The following is a 20,906-nucleotide window of genomic DNA, read 5'->3' as shown; positions in this document are numbered from 1 at the left end:
TTTATTTTTTTATATTTTTATTGATTTCAGAGAGGAAGGGAGAGGGAGAGAGAAATATCAATGAGGAGCGAGAGTTACTGATAGGCTGCCTCCTGCACTCCCCCTACTGGGGATCAAGCCTGCAACCCAGGTATGTGCCCTTGATGGGAATCGAATCCGGGACCCTTCAGTCCGCAGGCCAACGCTCTATCCACTGAGCAAACCAGCTAGGCCACAGTTGTGAACTTTTTTGATAGCACTTATCAGTGGGTGTCCAAATCCTATGGAACCAGCTTGTGTATTTGATGTCATATCAGACAACAGGCACAATGCATTTTCCCTTGTCCCAACATATGTCCTTGCCTGTAATACCAGCTTTCTGAAACAATTTTATAGTAACTGTTGGACTCAAGTGCTTTTTGCAAATAAATACATTTCCTAATTAAAATTTGCCCTTTAAAGACTCACATTTTCTTGGCCCCACTATAGGTTTTCTTTTTCTTGTAACATATCACAGAATCAATAAGGGCAATGCAAACATCTTTAATATATAGTTTCAACAGCTCAATGTCTGCCTGTGTAAGAATACCTTCTCCCCCTCCTCAGCCCAGCTGACAATTTCCCCTGATTTTTGAAATGCCTTCTTATTCCACTCTCAAAGATAAAGCTTAAAAGGCAGTTAGTCTTCAAGGGGTGGGAGGTGGGTAGGAAGAGTGGATTGATAAGGGATAAAGTGGAAGAGGGGGTAACACAGACATTTTTTTAATGACAGCTTTTTATATTTATTATGAAAATAATGAATGTTCATTGTGGGAAATAGTCTGAAGAAAACATGAAGAATATATATATTCCTCATAGTTCTATCATCCAGAGGATGATAATTGTTAATATTTGGCATTTTTTTTTCAGAGATTTCTCCATAAGAATTTTAATCTAGTTAACAAATTTGAAGTTTGCTTTCTAAAACTTTTATGTGATAACACAGATGTTTTTCCATGGACTGAAAAACACTGCAAAAGGAAAATAATAATAAAGAAAAACTTTAGAATGGCTGCATAATGTTCCAGCAAGCCTGCACTAATTTATTTATCCTACTTGACCCTTTAGGCCAGTGGTTCTCAACCTTGGCTGCACATTAGAATCACCTGGGAATCTTTTGAAAATCCTGATTTCTGGGCCTCACCCTCCGGAAATTGTTTCTTTGTTATGGGGTGGGGCCACAACATTAGTAACAAAGAAACAGAATTTCCAGAGTATGAGGCCCAGAAATCAGGATTTTAAAAAGATTCTCAGGTGATTCTAATGTGCAGCCAAGGTTGAGAACCACTGCTTTAGCCTGTTTCATTTTTTCCCCATTATTACTAATAATGTGCTGCTGCCATACCCAATCTACTGTGTACTTTTCTGGGTAATTAATATATGGGGCTGGCCAGTTGGAGGGTCTTGGGCTGAATTTTACAGTAGTGTTTCCTATGGCACAGAGCAGCCATACAGGACATTCTCAAGCTAGCTATAGAGTTAGGTTACAATAAAATAACACCTGACCTTACTTTTCCCTCTAACCCAGTGGTTCTCAACCTTGGCTGCAGATTAGAATCACGTGGGAATCTTTTTAAAATCCTGATTTCTGGGCCTCATCCACTGGAAATTCTGTTTCTTTGTTATGGGGTGAGGCCACAACATTAGTAACAAAGAAACAGAATTTCCGGAGAATGAGGCCCAGAAATCAGGATTTTAAAAAGAGTCCCACGTGATTCTAATGTGCAGCCAAGGTTGAGAACCACTGCTCTAACCCCTCCACTTCCTCCTGAATTCTCTTGACATTGAAGCAAATAGTGCCGCCCTCCACCTAAATATCCAAGCTTAAGAACAAGGAGTTGCGTTAAACTTCTCTTGCCTACCCCCATCCAACCAATCACCAAAATCTGTTCATTTTATATCCTGGATCTCTTTTAAGTCTTTCTTCCCCTCTCCATCCTCATTGCAATTGCCTGAGTTTACTCTAGTGACCTAACTGATCATCCCTGTTCTTCCAAAGCCATGGTCTTTAATCCATTCCTCCACACTGTTGCCAGATTGTTCTTCTCAAATATACTTAAGATCACATGCCTCCTTTACTTAAAAGCCTTTCATATCTCTCTGCTCCCCACCCACACCCAGTACCTGAGCTTTCAGAATATTTGAGATCTTTAGCTTCCTTTAGGCCCCTTCAAGATCTAATTCTACCTACTGCTCTAGGCGTCACCCAGGCACTTCTTTCACATGCCATAATGAGTGCCTCATGCTTTGTCCATGTCCTTATACTATTACATCTGCTTAAAAAGCAACTCCCCTCCCTTCACGGTCCAGCTAATTTCCTTGCCTTCAAAACTCAGCTTGAATTCCACCTCCTAAAGGAAGTCTTCCCCTCAAGGATTTGACTGGGCAGCCTTCTGAGTTCACACTGCCAATTCCTTAGGTAGAAATCCACCACACTGTGTCTCTCCTTAAAAGTGGGCATTGGACTTGGTTCATCTTTTTTAACCTCCAAACACTTCCGTTGTATATTTCCTAAAAACAAGAATAGTCTCCTATATAACTGCAATAACTATCAGGATCAGGAAATTAACATTGATACATACTGTTATCTAACCTATAGACTTATTTTAATTTTACCAACAATACCATGAATGAGCCAGTCCAGGACCACATGTTGCATTTATTGCCTTGACAAATAAGCCATTCCTTTAATCTGGAATTGTTCCGGAGTCTTCTTTTTTCATGACTTTGGGATTTTTGATGAATCCATGACAGTCACTTCATTGAATGGTTCTCAGTATGTGTTTGTCTGGTGTTTCTTCATCAGACAAACACATATCCCAGACATTAGATTCGAGCTATTTATTTTTGGCAGGAATACCACAGAAGTAGTGTTATGTCCTTCTCAGCGTTTCATATCAGAAGGCACATGATGTCTATTTGTCATATCCCCAGGGATGCTGACTTTTTAATTACTTCATGAAGGTAGAGTTGGCCAGGTTTTTTAACAGTAAAGTTACCATTTTCCCCCATGGAATTCCAAAGATACTTTATATCTTATTTCCCATTTACTTTCACCTACAACGTTTAGAGTTTAGGCCTCCGTGTCCTCATGCGTCAAATGAGGTGCAAAGAATTTTCCCTCTCAAGGATCTCGTTATTATCTCCCCTTCCACAAACCTCATGTTTTAAACGATTTTGTCCACCAAACACATGGTCTTTCTCAAGGAGTATGGGACTCACTTTCCTATTACACATTCATCAGACATGTCTGCAGCATTGTATGCTCACAAAGGCAAGGCATGCTGGCCTCACCAGTGGATGCCCAGAGCCAGTCACAGCACCAACCACAGAGTAGGTGGTCAATAGATATTTGTTGAAGGACTGAAACCGCCTGCCAATCACAGCTATGCCCAGCATTTGATGTCTGCAGTGAGGACACACAATTGATAAATGGTATCCAAAGAGTTGACATTTTAGTGAGTCTCAGAGGCTTTGTCACTGGTCAGTGTTCAGTTATAAATATTTTAAAAATAGATTTGACAGAGTGCAGGAAACCTCCTACCTATCCCTACCCCATCCCTGCCTTTCCAGCAGCCTCAGATAGATGTTGAAGGGGTATTCTAGCACCTCAAGGTTATAATTTCTGTGTTGCCTCTGTAATCAACAGATGACAACTGGCTAGCCTCCTGACCACATAATAGAATTTAAAAAATATATATCCCAGATCTTGCTTTCACATGTACAGGTATATGGCATTAGCATTGTCACATTTTCTCCCTCATTTCCTTAAACACTTTAGATCAGTGGTTCTCAACCTTGGCTGCACATTAGAATCACCTAGGAATCTTTTTAAAATCTTGATTTCTGGGCCTCATCCTCCGGAAATTCTGTTCTTTGTATGGGGTGTGTCCACAACAAAGTAACAAGAAAACGGAATTTCCGGAGGATGAGGCCCAGAAATCAGGATTTTAAAAAGAGTCCCAGGTGATTCTAATATGCAGCCAAGGTTGAGAACCACTGCTTTAGATCATGGAGATGTAATGTAGCAGAAGATCATGAAGGGAGTTTTACCAAGGGGTGGCAGGGAAGGAAATGAACATTTGTTGAGCATCTCCTATATACCCAGTGCTTTCGCTCCTGTGTTTTCTCTGTTAATCCTTACTATAACTGGTGAGGTAGGTATCATTACCTGCCTTACAGATGAGAAAACTGAGGCTGGGTGAGGAGTAATGGCTTGCCCTAAGTCTTACAAAGGGCGTGCAGCTGGGTGTGGGGGGAGGGGAGGAGGGGAGGCAGGGAATTTCTCCAGTCTCTTTCTGAAGCCCTTGCAAGTAGCCACTGCTTGAAGCTGCCTCCCTCATCATAGAAAAACGTCCTTTTCATGGAAATGTGCTGGCGATCACGCTCCAGATATGCGCAGGACAAACATCTCTTGGACCACGCGCACTGCAGTTATTTTTTAAACGATTACTATCAGGAATCGGTAGCTGTTACTGTGGTTTGGGGGAAGTTGTCCGAGGAAGGAGAGCCTTTCTTTTGGCGTCTTGCATGCCTGAGGAAGGAGCTCAAGTTCTCAGCTCTTAATTACCTCTGGCTGTGCTGCTGCAGCAGCGACGTGAGAGAGACCATCCCTGTCCGTGGTGTGAAATAACATCGAGGGGAAGGCAGGGAAGGAGGCCTCTGGGACCCCAGAGAGACCCCAGGGGACAGGTAAAGGAGGGAGGAGAGGAGACCAGACAGCACTGCAGGGAAATAGGGGAGAAAGCCAAAGCGGGAGGAAAGAGAACAAAAGGCAAGAGGAGAGGAAGCAGAGGAAAGTCGGGACAAGGAAGGAGAAAGTTTTAGAAAGGGGTCCCGAAAAAGCAAGGACGGTAAGAGGAGACCGAGTAAAATGAGCTGAGAGAATTCAGAGAACTGGAGAAAGAAAAGAAAAGGAGAGAAGATGAAGAAAAAAGCGGAGAGGAAGGAGGGAAGGGGACGGAGGAAGACATTGGGGAGAACAGAGACTCGGGTGAGCTGAAAGGCTGGTGCGTGGCCCTGGAAGAAGCGCATCACCTGCGTGGCGCCCCCCCGCGCCGTGGTGCGGCCCTGCTCCCAGCGCCTCGCCCAGCCGCGTAGGATTGGCTCCTGCCTCCCATTCATGTAACCTGTGTGTGCGTGTGTGAGTGTGTGTGTGTGTCTCTCTCGCTCGCCCTCTCTGTGTGTAAGAGAGCGAGGGTGGGGGACGGAGGGAGGCAGGCAGGCGAACAGGCAGGGAGGGGAAGAAGAGGAGGGAAGCTATTAAACACACACACACACACACACACACACACGCACGCACACACATACGCGCTCGCACACACACCCGCCCAACCCCCCAGAAGCCTCGGGATTGCAGCTGTTTCATGTGGGGCAGCAGTGCTGGCAGGGACGCCGGCCGGGAGCGGCCGGGAGCGGGAGCCCGGCGTGCGCGCGCGGCTGGAGGCTCGCTGGGGCTCCGCGCCCCGCGGGAGCTATTGTTGGTCTCGTTGGAGCTGAGCGCAGAGCCGGGACCGGATCCTTCCTGGGCGCCCACTTCGGGCTGTTGGAGCCGAGGACCCGCGCCGCCGAGAGCGAGAGGAGCCGCCGGCGCGGTGCCTCGCCTCCCTCCTCCCTGCTTCCCCGGCGGCGGCAGTCTGCAGCCACGGTAAGGCGGCGCGATCCGCTCCACGGAGAAGCGCCTTGGGGACCGCGGCGGCGCCTCGCCGGCACTCCAGCTTCTCTGCGCGCAAGGCTGTGGCTGGGTCCGGGCAGCTCGCGCGGACGCCAGGGGCTTCGGGGGACTCTTGCCTGCTCCCCTGACCCGCACCGGGGGAGGAAGGGAGGGCGGCTGGGGCGCGGGTGGCCCGCGAGGCTATCCAGTCTGGAGCCCCAAGCCTCCGACGCTGCAGCCTGGAGCCCGCTGCGGACTGGAGCCTGGGAGCGAGGGTGAGGGAGAGGCAGGGTGGTGGGCGCGGACTCGGGACGGCGGGTGGAAGGGAGGCGGCGCGCCCCGGGTTCGTCTGTCTCGCCGGAGCCCCTTTCCGCCCGGGTCCCAGCGACCGCAGCCCCTCTGCAGAACCGCCCGCCCCAGGGCCCCAGCGGGCGCTGGAGGAGCCCGCGAGGCGGCGCCGGGCTCGGGTGGCTGCAGCCTGCTCTGCGGGGCGAGCGCCGGCAGCAATGGCCCCGCGCGTGCGGCAGTGGGAGCGGAGAATCCGGAGACGAGACCCCCAGCCCCTTGCCCTCTGCAGCGGGCGCGGTGCTCGCCCCTCCCCGCCCGCCGCCTTGCAGCAGCGTTTACGTTCCCCTCGGATCGAGTTGGACTCTCGGAGCACTCCGTGTTCGAGTGTGTGTGTGACTGCTAGTACTCAGGGCTTCGGGAAATGTGCTCTGGTTGAAATGTGATCACCGAGCTCCTTAGTCATTTTCAAGACTTAAAAATGCAGTCTTTATATTGGAGATGGTATCGCGGCGTGTGTGTGTGTGTGTGTGTATGCAACCAGGGGAATCACAGCCAACTAGTAGGGGCCGGGGAGGTTCAACTGGTGAGTCCTCCTTGGAGGGGCGGTAGGGTGGGCTTCGCTGGCGGCTGCCCGCCGGCTCTCTGCTCTGCCCCCGCCTAAGCTAGGTTGGAAAGTACTGGAAATGTAACTGCGTGGTCTCTAACTTTGGAAATCGGCTCCCCTTTCAGGCGATTTGTGCACCCTGGTCCATGTGGACGAGGGTATTATTACTTGGGTACCGGCCCCTCTTCAGAACCACGCCGATCACCCCTCTGGTCCCTAACAACACCCCCCCCCCCCAGCCCTGGAGAGAAGGTTCGTAGATATGCAGTTATCGCTGAGCCGTCAATGCAGCGAAAGGGGCGCAGAGAAGCAGCCTGGGTTTTGCCGGATCCTGCCTACACTCTCGGTGTTGGACGAGCCCATGAGATCGCCCTCCCTGCCGCTTTGTGGAAGGCCGCGGCGGGGCACGCTCGGGATGCGAGCGCCGGGCCAGGGCTGCCCATGTGCTTAGCTGTGCGGCGGCGCACGCAGGGAGCTCCGCCGACCTGCATCGCGGGCAGTTACATAAACTGCCTCAGTGATTACCCAGCAGCGTGATGCCAGCAAAAGACAAGCCTGAAAGTTTGCTGCTCAGGGAATGTGAGTACCCGGCAGGAGGGCGCCGGGCACCAGGCGGCGCCCACTTCTGCCAGGGCCGGTGAGTGCTGAGGCCACTGTCCCCAAAGAACAGGTTACCCAGGCAGGTAGGGCATCTGGGACGGATTGGGTCAGAACTCAGGGTCCATGGAGTCTGCCGAGTCCGCGGGTGCATTGGGAGGGAGGCATTCCGGGGAAATGCTGTTTTAGGAAACTGACTCTGTGTCCTGGGGAACCTCAAAGCCCCTCCTCTCGGCCTCTCAGAGCGCACCTCCCCATCTTTCACACCTCGCACCCTTTAGGTGTTTGAAACCTGCCCCGCGGTGCCTGGTCCCCCTTGGAGATGCCAAGCATCGCAGCCACCCGGGCCTGCTCCGGCGGGGGTTTCAGAGGGAACGTGCTGGGTCAGCCACCATCGTGTACTGAGCCTGCTTTACGGAGCCAGCCCGGCGCTGATGGGGAGGGGATGGGCATGGGTGCGGAGTATGGCTTCCTTCGGGCTCCTCTCCTCCGCGGAGGCAGTTTGCTTCTGTTGCGTGTATCCTCCGTGTCTCGCTACTTCCCTTCGCCGCCGCAGCCCGGAGTACGCAGATGGTCGTTAATAGAGAAACCACAGCACTAGGGTGTTTTTAAATCTTGTTTTTCGCCTGTAGAGGGATAAGCCACCCTCGACCTGCAGGAGCGGTGCGGAACACTGAATGAAGTCTGGGGCACAGAGGCCCTGAACTCTCCCCCGCAGTCCGGGGGTGGTGTCGCGCCCGGTCGGGGGTGTTTTGCTTTCGCCACATTCCAGCGTCCTGAAGCCCCGCATCCCCCCACCCCCCACCCCTCCCTGAAATCCCGGGTCTGTCTCAGCGTGTTCCGCGCTGTAAAAGAAATCCTCCCTCTCGCAGACCTGGGGCCGTTCGGACTTCCTGCCGCTGCCATGATCGTTAACAATGCGATTGCAAAGCTGTGCTCGGCTGGAAGAGCTCAGGTGCCGGCCGGCCGCGCCTCGACCTTGCGGAAGGCGCCTTTAACCCGCCGCCAGAAGGGCTCGGGCTCCGGCTCCGCCACGGGGGTCCGGGAAGCGGGAGGGCGCTCGGGAGGCGCTGGGTTTGCTCCTGGGCCGGGCAGGAATGGGGTCCCGGCTGGACTGCCGCGGGGCAGGAGACCCGGCTCCGCGGCAACCTGTTTACCCGCGCGCAGAGGCGGTGCATTCCCGCTTCCCCTCCTCCGCACACTCCCAGCGCTGCCCTCCTCCCCGCCGGCCTCTGGCTGCTTCCCGAAATCTCGGGTTAGCTTCCTCAGCTGAGGCTCCCTGGCCCTCTCAGCCGCCTTCTGCAGGGCGCCTCCGGCTTGGGGCTTCTAGGTGGGCAGAGCCGCAGTTATGGGGGAGCGGGGCCGCCAGGTGGGCGGGGCCTGGGCGGGAAACCCGAGCCCAGACCGCTTGGTGAAGCCACGTTCCTGCCCTGAGCGCCCTGCGGTGCCCGTCCAGGCTGCGCCTCCCTCCCTTCTCCAGGCTTGGCCATGGCTCTGGGGGTCCCAGCGCGCTGCGGGCGTCCTACCGCTCAGCTTTGCCTGGGAGCTCTCCTTGCCAAAGTTAGGAGGAATGTTTTCACAGGTGGTGGCGGTGGAAGCGTGTGTGTTTGTGTGTGCTTGTGTGTGTGTGTGTGTGTGTGTGTGTGTGTGTGTGTGTGTGTCTGTCTGTCTCCTGGGGATCGAGGGGTGCAGAGAGGCCAGACTTGCTCAAAGAGGTTTCCCCCTCTTTGTAGGCGTTATAAGGGGATGATGAGAAAGAACCAGTTTTCTCTGGTGAGGGTGATGACCAGAAGTCCTTTCACATAGTGGAATTGGACCTTGGGAGCCGATTTCTTGGGTGAACGAGTGTTTCCCCTTGGTGGTGCCTTGCCTGCAATAGTCCCCGGGAATGTTTGGGGAATGGAACGTCCCCTTGTTCTCAGGCAACACTAAGGAAACGGTTGTTCTTATAGTTTTAGGGAGCTAACTCTGAGAAGGCCTTATTCCCAGCACGTGTCTTTAAGTGCGTGGGGGCAGGGGACTGGTTAAGCGGTGACTTAGCCATCTTCTCCAGAGCTGGGTGGGGACTTTGTCAGGAATGGAGAGGTTCTGTTTTCAGGAGAGATATCTCTGATTCATCTGCCAGCACCCTATTCTCATCAAGGCCTCTCTTTGGGGGGTGGAGGTAGAATGGGGGCAGGGAGCCAATAAACCAACCACCTGTGGACTGTAGGGGAAGAAGGGCCAGCCTTGCTCAGTGCTCAGCCTGAAGAAGAACCATCAGAGAACAGATAGATCCACAGCCAATGGAATAATTTGGAATATTATGTGAGCTCCCAGTGAAGCAGGTGTTGTAGTGGAACATTGGGCAAGTAGCAGTGGGCGAGTAGAACTCCAAGGGCTCTCCTCCAGCATATCTGACCCAATGAGGTATAATCACCTCACCTCTGCAGTTTTATTGAAGTAAGTTGATGGGATATGACTTCAACCCCTTAACTTACTGGGTGGGCATTATGGTTGCGTGGAACGTCAGTTCTCTCATGTGTAACATGGAAAGATACTGTCTAGTTTACAACTCTGTAAGAATTAATGTGCATAAACCTCTGACACATTGTAGGCCATTTACAGATGATCATTACCATCCACCTCCTCTATCCCTTTCCAACATTGTGCATTTGTTGGGTGAGGGTTGAGCAGGAGAATCAACAGTCCCCTCCCCACCCCAACCAGCAACATTGCACCCATAGTCTATTTAAAACCAGCTCAAATGCTTGAAACAAAAATATCTTCTCTTTTCTTAGAAAAGCCATTTCTAGTTTTGTTAGAATTTCTCCCTTGTTGAGTTCTTTTTTTTTTCTGACAAAATTACATTCTTTGTGCAGATTGGCATGTTACATAACCTGGTATTTCCAGATGAAAAGTTACACATATGGGCGAGAAGGTGGTTAGTAATTTAAGATAAAGATTGTTGGGCATCACAAGCAAGGGACTCAGGATGACCACTCATACTCTACAATGATCATAGAGATTGAAGGAAAATGAAATTGAGAAAGCACATGGTGCAAGTCCTCACCTGGGTCCTGTCCAGTTCTAATGACTAGCTACTGTATTTGGACTCAAGCCTTCTGATGTTCTGGTCCCGGTACATTCTCCCACATCCATGAATCTAAACAGTGAAGCAAACAAAAGAACAACAGAATTTAAATCACCTCCTTGAAGATTTGATTCCAAGAACCTAGAAGGTTAAATCAATTCCAGATCTAATGTTTACCTGGTTCTTACCTGGTTTATCAGCCTGGTTTATAGTAATTGATAGCTGAATCCATCTTTGCTATGGGCCACTTTGAAAGTAACATATGCCCCAGTTTCGAGGGAGCCAAGCACACATGGACCTCTGAAGTTTCAGTTTTCCATAAGGAAAGTTTCTAAAGAAACAGCATAGATGTAGGTGGTTAGTTCTCTGGGGGTTATAGATTTATTGCTTTGTCACAGTTTCTTTCCAACCTTTGTCTTTATTATATCTAATTATTAAGTTATGTAATTAGATATCATGGTAATGATATCTAATTGCCAAAGTAATATATCTTCACTGTAGCAAAGTAATACAATATAGAGAAAAGCAAAGACAAAATAAGTTTGACCACATTTTGGGTTGAGCCTATGACTCTATAAATGTACAAAAGATGAGATCATGGTTATGATATTTTGGATTCTTATTATCATTTAAACATAAGTCTCATCCTGTTATAATTTTACCCCCATGGTAACATTTTTAATGGCTACATAGAACCCCAATGTTTTAATGTGGAATAATTTATTTAAACAGTCCCCACACTTTGACATTTTGTTTATTTTTAGTATTTTATTATTATAGCAAAGCTGTAGTCACTATCTTTGTACACATGGCATTTTTCATATTTCCTTAAGACAGATTCCTAGAAAGTAGGATGGCAGGGTCAAAGGCAGATGCCATGCTGAGACTTGTCACACACGAGAAGCAGTGGGGTACACTGTGATTCCTGCTCCATATTTTCAACCAGAATGTGGCTGTTTATGTTGCGATCCCTTGGCAGCTTGGAGCCTAAGTAGTGGAGGGAGGTCGGGGTAACAATCAAACCTCAAGCAGGGGATTTGCATAACTTGGAGCTGTTCTGCTAAACTGATAGGCAAATCCTTTTTCCAAGAACATTTTTCCTCCCTGGCTGTCTCCGAAGCATCACTCTGTGGAGCTTCAGCCAGCAATGGAGTTGAAATATGTAAATATGTTCGTCTGTATTGTAGGCTCCATGGTGAATGACAAACAGTTCCTCAGAGAAGTGTGTGCCTTTCAGCCTTAGCTGAGGCAGTGGATTCCTCCCTCCCAGGCCTTCTCCTTTTCCTTTGGTTCAGAGGCCTTGGAATGAATGGCCGCCTAGGACATCTTATAAAGGAGACAGTGGAGACTGGCCCACAGCAAGCTTCTCCCCACCTGCTGCATGGCAGTTGGGGAAATCAGCCCAACCATCTCTCTTCACTGTGCCTGGACACAATAAAGAGAGAGAGAGAGAGAGAGAGAGAGAGAGAGAGAGAGAGAGAGAGAGAGAAAGAGAGAAAGAGAGAGGAAGGAAGGAAGGAAGGAAGGAAGGAAGGAAGGAAGGAAGGAAGGAAGGAAGGAAGGAAGGAAGAAAGAAAGAAATTGACATGCCGACACACTGTTTTCAAAGTGGAAAGAGTTGGGATCTGATCCCATCCTCACCTGGGCCAGTTCAATCAGAATGTGTATTTGCCAGTCTTGCTCTTTCATGTGTCAGATTTCTATGACCCAGAAAAGATTTGCTCCCTGTGGTTAGATGACTAGTCATCTGACAAAGAATTCAGTGGAGCCAGGGGAGGAAGTCCAGTCCTCCCATTTCCCAGGTGTCCTCGTGCTCAGCAGGAGGCATCGGAAAGTGGCCTTTAGATTGGATAGAGGGGTCACCTCAGGGTTGTTGGAGGGTATGGCCACCGCAGAGCAAACCCGCTCTGCTGGTGGCCCACTTTGAATTCTGAGGAGTGTTTAGATACTGCCTTTGATACTGACACCACTCCGGTTTCACTAGGGAAGGTGAGGGATTGTTTTTGTCTTTTGTCATGTTCTGAACATCACATCAGGGCTTTTCTTTGATTTGGAAAACAAAAGGGAAACAGGACATGGATGTAGCAGGATCTGCAGAGCAGTAGACCAGTGCTCCTGCTCCCTGTTTCCCTGAGTCCTTCACTTGTTTCCTGGCTGGGAGCTCTGTAGAAAAGGGTGTCGGATGCAATCGGTGAATCATGGTAGTCCTCAAGAGCATTAGGTTTTTAAGAATGTTTTTCTCTTGTTCTGTCTGGGTAGTTCAGTCAGTTAGAGTGTAGTCCTGATGTACCAAGGTTGCGGGTTCGATCTCCGGTCAGGGCACATACAAGAAGCAACCAATGAATGCATAAATAAGCGGAACAACAACTCTTTCTTTCTTTCTTTCTTTCTTTCTTTCTTTCTTTCTTTCTCTTTCTCTCTCTCTCTCTCTCTCTCTCTCTCTCTCTCTCCTCTTTCTAAAATCTCTAAAATTAAATTTAAAAAGAATGTTTTTCTCTTAAAGAGCCAATTTTTCTTGCTGTAGAATGATCATTGATTTCTAAAAGTCTGGCATTCAACCCCCTTGAAATGCAAGCAAAAGGGTTGCAGCTAATACATTATCCTTTGGGTAAAACGCTTGCCCATTCCTGGGATGTTTCCCTTTCTGTAAAATTAGGTTGAGAGAGGAGAGTGGATTTAATGTTTTGTAAGGTAGTGCTTCTCAAACATTAATAAACACACATCACCCAAGAATCTTGTGAAATTCATATTCTGATTCAGTAGGTCTGGGGTGGGTCCCAGGAATCTGCATTTCTGACAGACTCCCAGCAGGTACCATGCTGCTGGTCCCTGGCCCACACTTGGAGTAGCAAGGGTTCAAGAGACTTTCTACTGTGACATTATTTCAGAAAGTGATAATAATGACCACCGGACGTCAGGAGGAGCTGTCTGATATTTGTGGATTGACACTGTAAAGGAAGGTGTCCATTCTTTCCTTTTGGGTTTTAAGAATTGGCATCTTCCTTTCAGAAGATTTCGGGGAGGGACATAGTCTGTCTTCTCATCCAGTTGTGGAGGGAAGAAATGGAAGAAGGGGCAAGAGCAGAACAAGCATGGACTGAGCGCCTTCTAAGTGTCAGGTGGCTGCTCTTATCTTCATGTTCTAGATGAGGAAGCTGAGTCCCAGTAAGGCAAGCCATTTGCCCAAGGTGACACAGCTAGGACCATCTGGCTCCTGCTTTTCCCAGAATGGCAACTTTGTAACTTCGAGACTGACATGGAATAAAAACTGAGGGCTCAGCAAAGTGTTTTCTGCAGAGGTCCTTTCACTGGGCCGACTTTGAGAGTGGATCAAGACATTTAAAAATTTGTGTCATTATCATGCAAGCAATTAAAGTGCTTAAGAGCTTAAAAGCAATTTGTTCAAGTTGGTTAAATATCCGCCCTCCCCAATCTTGTTTGTGGTATTAATTTACTCATCAAACTGTGACATCAAAGCCATCGAAAAGGTAAATGTCAGTATTTTCTGATGGGTGGGTCCTTCCCGATGAAAGCAGTCTGCATTGATGGGCTCTACAGAGGAAGGATCCAGTGCAGGGTGAGCCAGAGAAACTGGCCTTTTACTAAATAAACCCAGCCCTGCCTTGGCCTCTGGATGAGAATTGGTTCCTTAAACGTTTTATTAACGTGCAATTATTCTGAGAACCAGATAGCAGAGCAGCTCTTTGCAAGCATTAATTAGCTGATCTTCACATCACCCCCACATGGCAGATAAATAACATTAACCCTGGTTCCCGTGAACAAGTGGGCACATGGAGATGAGGGAGGGAGAGGCGAAGGCTTGCCTTGCAGGAACTATGGGAGAGGTACCTGGCCTGAGATGACATGAGTTGGTCACTTTGCAAATATTTCACTGGGTGATGCACTAGATATTCTAGAGCTGTGCTGTGCAGTGGGGTAGTCACTAGTCCCAGTTTAAAGTAAATTTAATTAAAGTGGAATCAAAATAATAATTCCTTTCCTCAGTCGCACTAGGCAGATTTCAAATGCTCAGTAGAGGAGAGTGGCCACGATGTCAGACAATGCAGAGGCAGAGCATTCCTGGTGTTGCAAAAAGTTCTATGAGACACTGCTTAGAAGCTCGGGATGATCAAAGACTAATGCCAAGATCCATGCCCTGGTGGGTCTCTCCTGTAAAATGTCCTCAAACAAGAGCTGACATGTAACACCCATGACACAACCCAAGCTGTGGCTAGGTACTCTGGGGCACTGGCTAGGGACCCAGCTCCTGAAGCTAAATCTCTTGAGTTCTAATCCTGGTTCACCCACACACTGGGCATATGACTAGAGGTAGGTTGTTTAAACACTGCCGCTGTGCAGATGCATGCTGCCATTTTTCACTTCCCGTATGAGCCAAGATTCTTTCTAAGACAATGCTGGATTCTGAAGAGGGAGCTGGGAGACAGGTACTCTCCTTTGCTGCTGCTGGAAATGCAAATTAATACACCCTTCGAGGAAAGCAATTTGGCAATGACTGTCAGTAGTCCCCGAGACACTTTGCCTTTAGTCCAGTATTCCAACTGGAGGACTCTGGCCAAAGAAAGCAGCCAGAGATGGGCAGAAGGCTGTAAGAATAAGTATGGTCATGGCAGAGTTATGTATAGTAGTGAAAGAAAGGTAAACAATTGGATAAGAGAAGTATGGCGGAACCCAACAGGGAGATATTAGAAAAGATTAAATGTTGTTTTTGAAGATGAGTTTTTGTGACATGGGAAAATGCCACAATAAAACGTACGCTTTTTTTAAAAAAAAAAATACTAAACTCTATGCTGTTAAATCCCAAATATATTTTTCAAAGCAGGCTTTGTGCTGCAGAGCTCAAGGTTGGACGTGGAGAAGTACATCCTGGCCTTTAGGTAGATGGACCGAGCGTGCTCTCTGCTCTGTGTGGTCAGAGACTGCCAGCTGCTCCGCATCTGCCCCATTTGCAGCCCTTTGGAATTCTTGGCTTATCCAGCCTAGTGTTTGTCTATCTTCAAGGCCAGGGCAGACTTCCTAACGTCAAACTCTAATTCCTCTTTATGGCCACTTAAGTCAGTGTCTACGTGCACTCCGGGGTGTTTCAGACTGAGCAGCATGGGCTCTGGGGAGGGACAGCAGCTTTGGAACCTGAAAGAACAGGGCTCAGACCCTGACCTCACCTCCTTGCCTTGTAACCATGGGCAACCCTCCATAGCTCAGTGTCCTCATCTATCGGCAAGGGAAGCAAGGGATCCCACCTCACAGACGAGGGTTAAGTGTTTACTTTAGTTGAACATCTGGCATAAACTGGTAATTGAAGACCCTAATGACCTCTAACACCATGTTAGACCGTGAAAAAAGCCAACAGATACTGGGTTGCATTCCCTGCTGTGTCACCTGGCAGCTGAATGAATTCAAGCAAGTCACTGAGCTTTTCTGAGCTTCCATCTTCTCTTTTTCCATTTATAAAATGGAAAATAGAAGTATCTAGCTCGAAGGGTTGTGTGGGATTAACTTGTGAAGTAACTTGCACAGTGCCTACCAGACAGTGTCTTCATTGTGACCATAGCTTTCAGCATGGCTACTTTTCCTGCTATCTCTTCACCCACTCAGCGCCTGGTCCTCTGATTCTTGCTTCCAGAGTCTAGCCTGAACCATCAACACACTTCAATGGTGAACATAAGTGTGGAGAGGGTTCCGGGGGGAATCTAAACGAGCCTGTTCAAGGTCTGAGAGGACATCTGGCATCCCTGAGAAAAACCAAATGGCTCTAGATTTAGACCATCAGGTCCCGGTTCTGATTCTGGCTCTGTCCCTTTGCCACTCTGGGCCAGCTTGGTTCCCATATTCTCTGCCTGCTTCTCTGAGCTGCTGTTAGGGGCTGGATTTTGAGTTCCTGATATTCCTTTGACTTGGTTTTGCTATTTTCATGTTCACTCCTGGGCAGAGCCCTGTTAACCATTCATGCACAACTCCCCACCCAGCCTGCGAGGCTCAGGAGGCTCCAGATTCCCACTTAGAGGAGGGAATGACTGACCTCTGTTGTTTAGGAGAAAAAGCTTATCAGAGGGTAGTACCTCCTCAGGGTGGATGCCAGAGATTTGACATTGCCCAGGGGCCCTGAGGCTCTGTACATATACCTAGGTGGTTACCTTGATTTTATATCTTTTAGATAATTAACATTTGTTTGAGAAAAACTTGTACACAGTTGGCTACTTTGTGTGTGTGTGTGTGTGTGTGTGTGTGTTTAGTTCACCTCAAGTTCATCTCAAAGTAAGGAAAAGTGTTATGTTCTAGAGAGGGCTTTTTATTTTATTTATTTGTTTTTAAAATATATTTTCATTGGTTTCAGAGAGGAAGGGAGAGGGAGAGAGAGAGAGATAGAAACATCAATAATGAGAGAGAATCATTGATCGGCTGCCTGCGGACTTGTTAAAATGCACCTTCTGATTCAGTGGGTGGAAAGGTGGGCCTGAGATTCTGCATCTCTAACAAGCTCTCAGGAAAGGCAATGCCCACATGTTCTCAAACCTTGCTCTTCCTTCCTGATTCTGTTTTCTCCTCCTTCCCATCTCCCCAAGTTCAGGAGTACCAGATACGGAGTGTCATAGAGCAAGTGGAGCTGGTCAGTTTTGTGCAGCTATTTGTCAATGTTGCAGTGGCCTCAGTGGTGGCCAAGGTGGAATGACAGTAGACCTAGGACATAGTGGGCATTATCATACTACCACAGAAAAAGCCCAGTTCCAGGCATTACATTGGACTCTCCAGGCTTCTTCCACATCCTCACACTTACTAAGCCTCATGGGGCATTGTGGACTAGGCAGCAATTTCCATTACTAGGATAAGTATTACTTTGAAGACTTTATAACATTTATCATGTGTTTGTTTTTTATATATTATTTTTGGATTATACCAGTAATACATGTAAACAGTAGAAAATTTAGAAAACTTAAGATAACCCAGAGAACAAGTGAGAACAACCCATAGAGTTGTTGCCATATCGAGTGAGTTTCCTTCCCATGTTTCGGTTTTCTCTCCAATACTCTTTCTATATAGTCTTCTGTTTATCACTCACCATCACTACCACCACCCCCTGCCACCATTTGGAGCAGATTGTACCCATTGTTTTGTAACCTTAATATGTCATGATCACTTCCCTGGCCCATTACATTTTTCTCTCCAACATGACTTTTAATAGCCAGGTAGCATTCCATCATAAGGATATATCGTTATTTATTTAATCAATTTCCGATTATTTTCAAATTTTCACCACTGTAAATAATGCTACGATCAACATTTTCATGTGCTGTACTTGTCTATGTATTTCCTTTAGTCTTTTGACTTGAAATTGTTAGGTCAAAGATTAGGCAGCTCTATAGGGCTTTTGATAGGTGTTGCTGAATAACCCCCTGAAGGATTGAGCCAAGTTCCCTCCAGTCTGGCAGGAGTTAGGTCAGGGAAGCTATAGGTCTTTATTCCCCTTTTATGAGGTGAGGTGACATTCACCAGGTGTGCCAGGGTGTAGGAGCCCAGAGAAGACATTCCCCCACAGGCTCCCAGGGCTGGGCCAGTGTGCCTTGAACTGTGTCACACTGGGTGAGATGGCCATTAGGCCATGAGGGTTGGACTAGACCACATTTTGCTTTCTGGGTCTGTGAAAGTATCTGTAGCTTTAAGGAAAGAAGGGAAGGTGCTCACACAGTGTCTCTTAAACTTTGGGCTTATAATCCAAATATAGCCAGAACCTGAGCACTTCTCACCATTGAACATCGACCACCCTGGTAGAAAAAAGCCCCCATCCTCTCTCACCTGGATGATCACAGTAGCTTCCCACACTGGACTCCCTGTTCTACCCTTGACTTCTTGCAGTTTATTCTCAACACAGCATTAAGAATGATCCTGTTAAGACATAAATCAGAACATGTCACTCCTCTGTGCAAAAGTTGGTATGGATCCCATTTGTCTCAGAGTAAAGGTCATGGTCCTTACACAACCTCCCAAACCCCAGATCTCCCCCACATCTCTGACTTCACCTCCTGCCCTTCATCCCTTACTTTCCATGCTTTGTTGGAACATGTTAGCCCTACTCCTGCCTCTGGGATGTTGCTCTGCCTAGAATATTCTTCCTCTAGACATCTGCATGGCTAGTCACTGACCTTCCAGTCTTTACTCCAATAGCACCTTCTTAGCAAGGTCCATCCTGACAATCCTATTGCATTGGTAACCCCCCTCTCCTGCCCTCACTGTTCAAGACCTCGCTTATCCTACCATATTTTCTTTCCATGGTGTCAAATACTATGTTTTATGATTTAATAAGATCACACTGTCTGCTGCGTTAAGAATAATCAGAGTGTGGGGTGGGGGCAGGTCAAGGGCAGAATATGCTATATAATTTACTTCTTTATTATGTTTATCAGCTATGGAAATAAAAGAAAACCACCCAAATGAAAATAAGCAGAGGCTATTTATTCAGAGCTTGCTGTAACCAGGGAGTCAGCCACCATCACTTATCTTTGGTGGGACTTCAAGGCAGGCAGGAAAGTGGGAAAGCTTAATACCGAAGAAAGGGAAAGCTTCAGGGTTTCTGTGATTGGAGGCTGGAAGCTGGAGGCGGGCTAACTGGAAGTGGCTTCTTACATGATTGGTTTGGAAAGCATATCTGGTTCTTTCTCCTTGGACCTGCGGTGGAAGTAGGTACAAAAATTAGGAAAGCTAGCAGGAGACTGACTGTTTGGGCTGGTTGCTGAAGAGGCTGGGGGGAAGGTGGTTAGAGTTCTGTTTTAATATATGGTCTGGCTATTGTCCATTTATCTGTGTAGTCTCTCATGACTATTGTGAATCCCCGCACACAGCGATCTTTGTCCTTTGTTGACTGAGGTAATAACCCTAGTGCCCAGAGGAGCGTCTACCAATAAGAAGCTCTCGATCTTTGTCAAATGGTGCTGCATTTGGCCTACATTACCTCATAGGGTCCTCACAACAAGCCGAGTTCTTGTTTTCCCCATTTTCCACGGGAGGCAAGGGGCTCAGAGAGCTTAGTCATCTCTTCTAAGGTCACTCCACCAGTGAGTCAGGGAGCCAAGGTCCCTGCACAGATCCACCTGAGCCTACAGCAAACATCTGCCCCCCTGATGCTGTTCATATCTAGTGCACAGGAAATGGAGGAGTGAGGAACCTTCCCAGTGTACTTTGTGAGCAAGACATGCACCATCTTTAGATGTCTCTGAATTTTCAGCCAAAACTTTTCAAATGGTTAGCCTTTCCCGACACCTGGCTGAACTGATGAATGATGCCATGTAGCAAGAATTAATATGCATTCCAAAAGGAGAATTGCCCTTCATAACCCACCCCTGAAGTTGGGCAATAGAGTGGGGAATTCATTCTACATTAGTGTTTGGGAGATGGTCTCAGGCATCAAAGAAGGTTTCTAAGGCCCCACATTTAGGAGCATATGTGTGCCTATAATTTATAGCATATTCTTAGGACTTCTCAAGTTAAAGTGTTGCTATGGTAACTCTCATGGTTGTCATTCCTTAATTTGTTGTCACCCATCTCAGTTTCCCACCCTCTTAACCATGGAACTAAATTCACTTGTTCAGAAGAGGACCCCAGAGACAGACAGGCAGAGGCCAAAGAGAGGACTTGATGTGGGGAAAGCCAGCAGGTGTCAGAGAGCTCACACCAGACAGGAGAGCCAGGTCTACATGAATAGTCCCTGCTGGCTAAGATAGTTAGGCCATTTGATCCCTACTATGTGCTGAGCTGCCTACTGTGTGATGAACATGGCAACTCTGCCAGGCAGACTTGTGATGTTCCATCACCAACTATATGAACAATGGAAGCAGGGTTTGAGTCTGATTTCTCTGGCTCCAAGTCTGTGTTCTTCTACTTCACCATTCCAGGAGTCAGAAGACCATAACCAGCACTTTGGGGCTGGTCTCATAGTGGCTAACCACAAGGGCTCCAGAAGATGAGGCAGGTTGTGGTTGAGTGGAGAGCTGGCTTCAGTTCAGCAACAGGGAGAACATCCTACCAAGCATTGATCTGCCTGTGGAGGGAGTGAGCTCCCCATCATGGGAGGAAGTAAGCAGGATTTATCAGAGTATCAAGAAACTTCCTGTAGGGCAGGGTTGGGCAACCCCTGGCACGCGTGCCAAACATGGCATGCCAGTAACTTTTGCTGGCATGTGAAACCCTCTCTTATAATCTTCCATTTACAATTGTGAATCTTTGTTCTCAGTGATGAATTTTGTTAAGTCTCATAATAGGAGTAGCCTGACGGATGAAAGTAGTAGCTTGTGCATATCTCTGAAGGTCACGAAATATAAACCTGATGTAAAATCTCTGTCATTAGTGATGCAGCAGCAAAAGTCCCACTGATAATATCAAACGGAGTTAAAAAGTTTTCTGTCGTACTATCAGTGTACATGTATACATTAAAAATATATTTTTCATCATCATATACTGTGTTTTTGTCGCTTGAATGAATTTTATTATTTCTTCAAGGTTCTTCACATATGTACACCTTATGAGATATCAAGTAGGTGTAACATGTTCTCAAAAAATTAGGGTTGGCATGCAGAAGAATTTTGAGTCAGATTTTGCTGGTTTTGGCACGCACTCACAAAAAGGTTGCCCATCCCTGCTGTAGGGGATAAGAATATGGACTCACT

The 20,906-nt window shown here is 47.7% G+C and overlaps 1 protein-coding gene across 1 annotated transcript in view; it reads left to right on the top strand.

The window, feature by feature from the left end:
• The first annotated feature begins 5,298 nt into the window (after positions 1 to 5,298).
• The window catches only part of LOC111826507 (teneurin-4-like), a 376,579-nt gene continuing 360,971 nt past the window's right edge, over positions 5,299 to 20,906 (top strand). The window contains exon 1 of the mRNA XM_023755919.1: positions 5,299 to 5,665. The gene's annotated coding sequence lies outside the window, so the exon portion shown is untranslated. The remainder of the gene's footprint in view (positions 5,666 to 20,906) is intronic.

Source organism: Myotis lucifugus, unplaced genomic scaffold, assembly GCF_000147115.1.
Source record: "Myotis lucifugus unplaced genomic scaffold, Myoluc2.0 scaffold_86, whole genome shotgun sequence".
Taxonomy (NCBI): Eukaryota; Metazoa; Chordata; class Mammalia; order Chiroptera; family Vespertilionidae; genus Myotis; species Myotis lucifugus.
The sequence above is the reverse complement of the archived record's forward strand: the minus strand, read 5'-3'. Positions and strand labels throughout refer to the sequence as shown.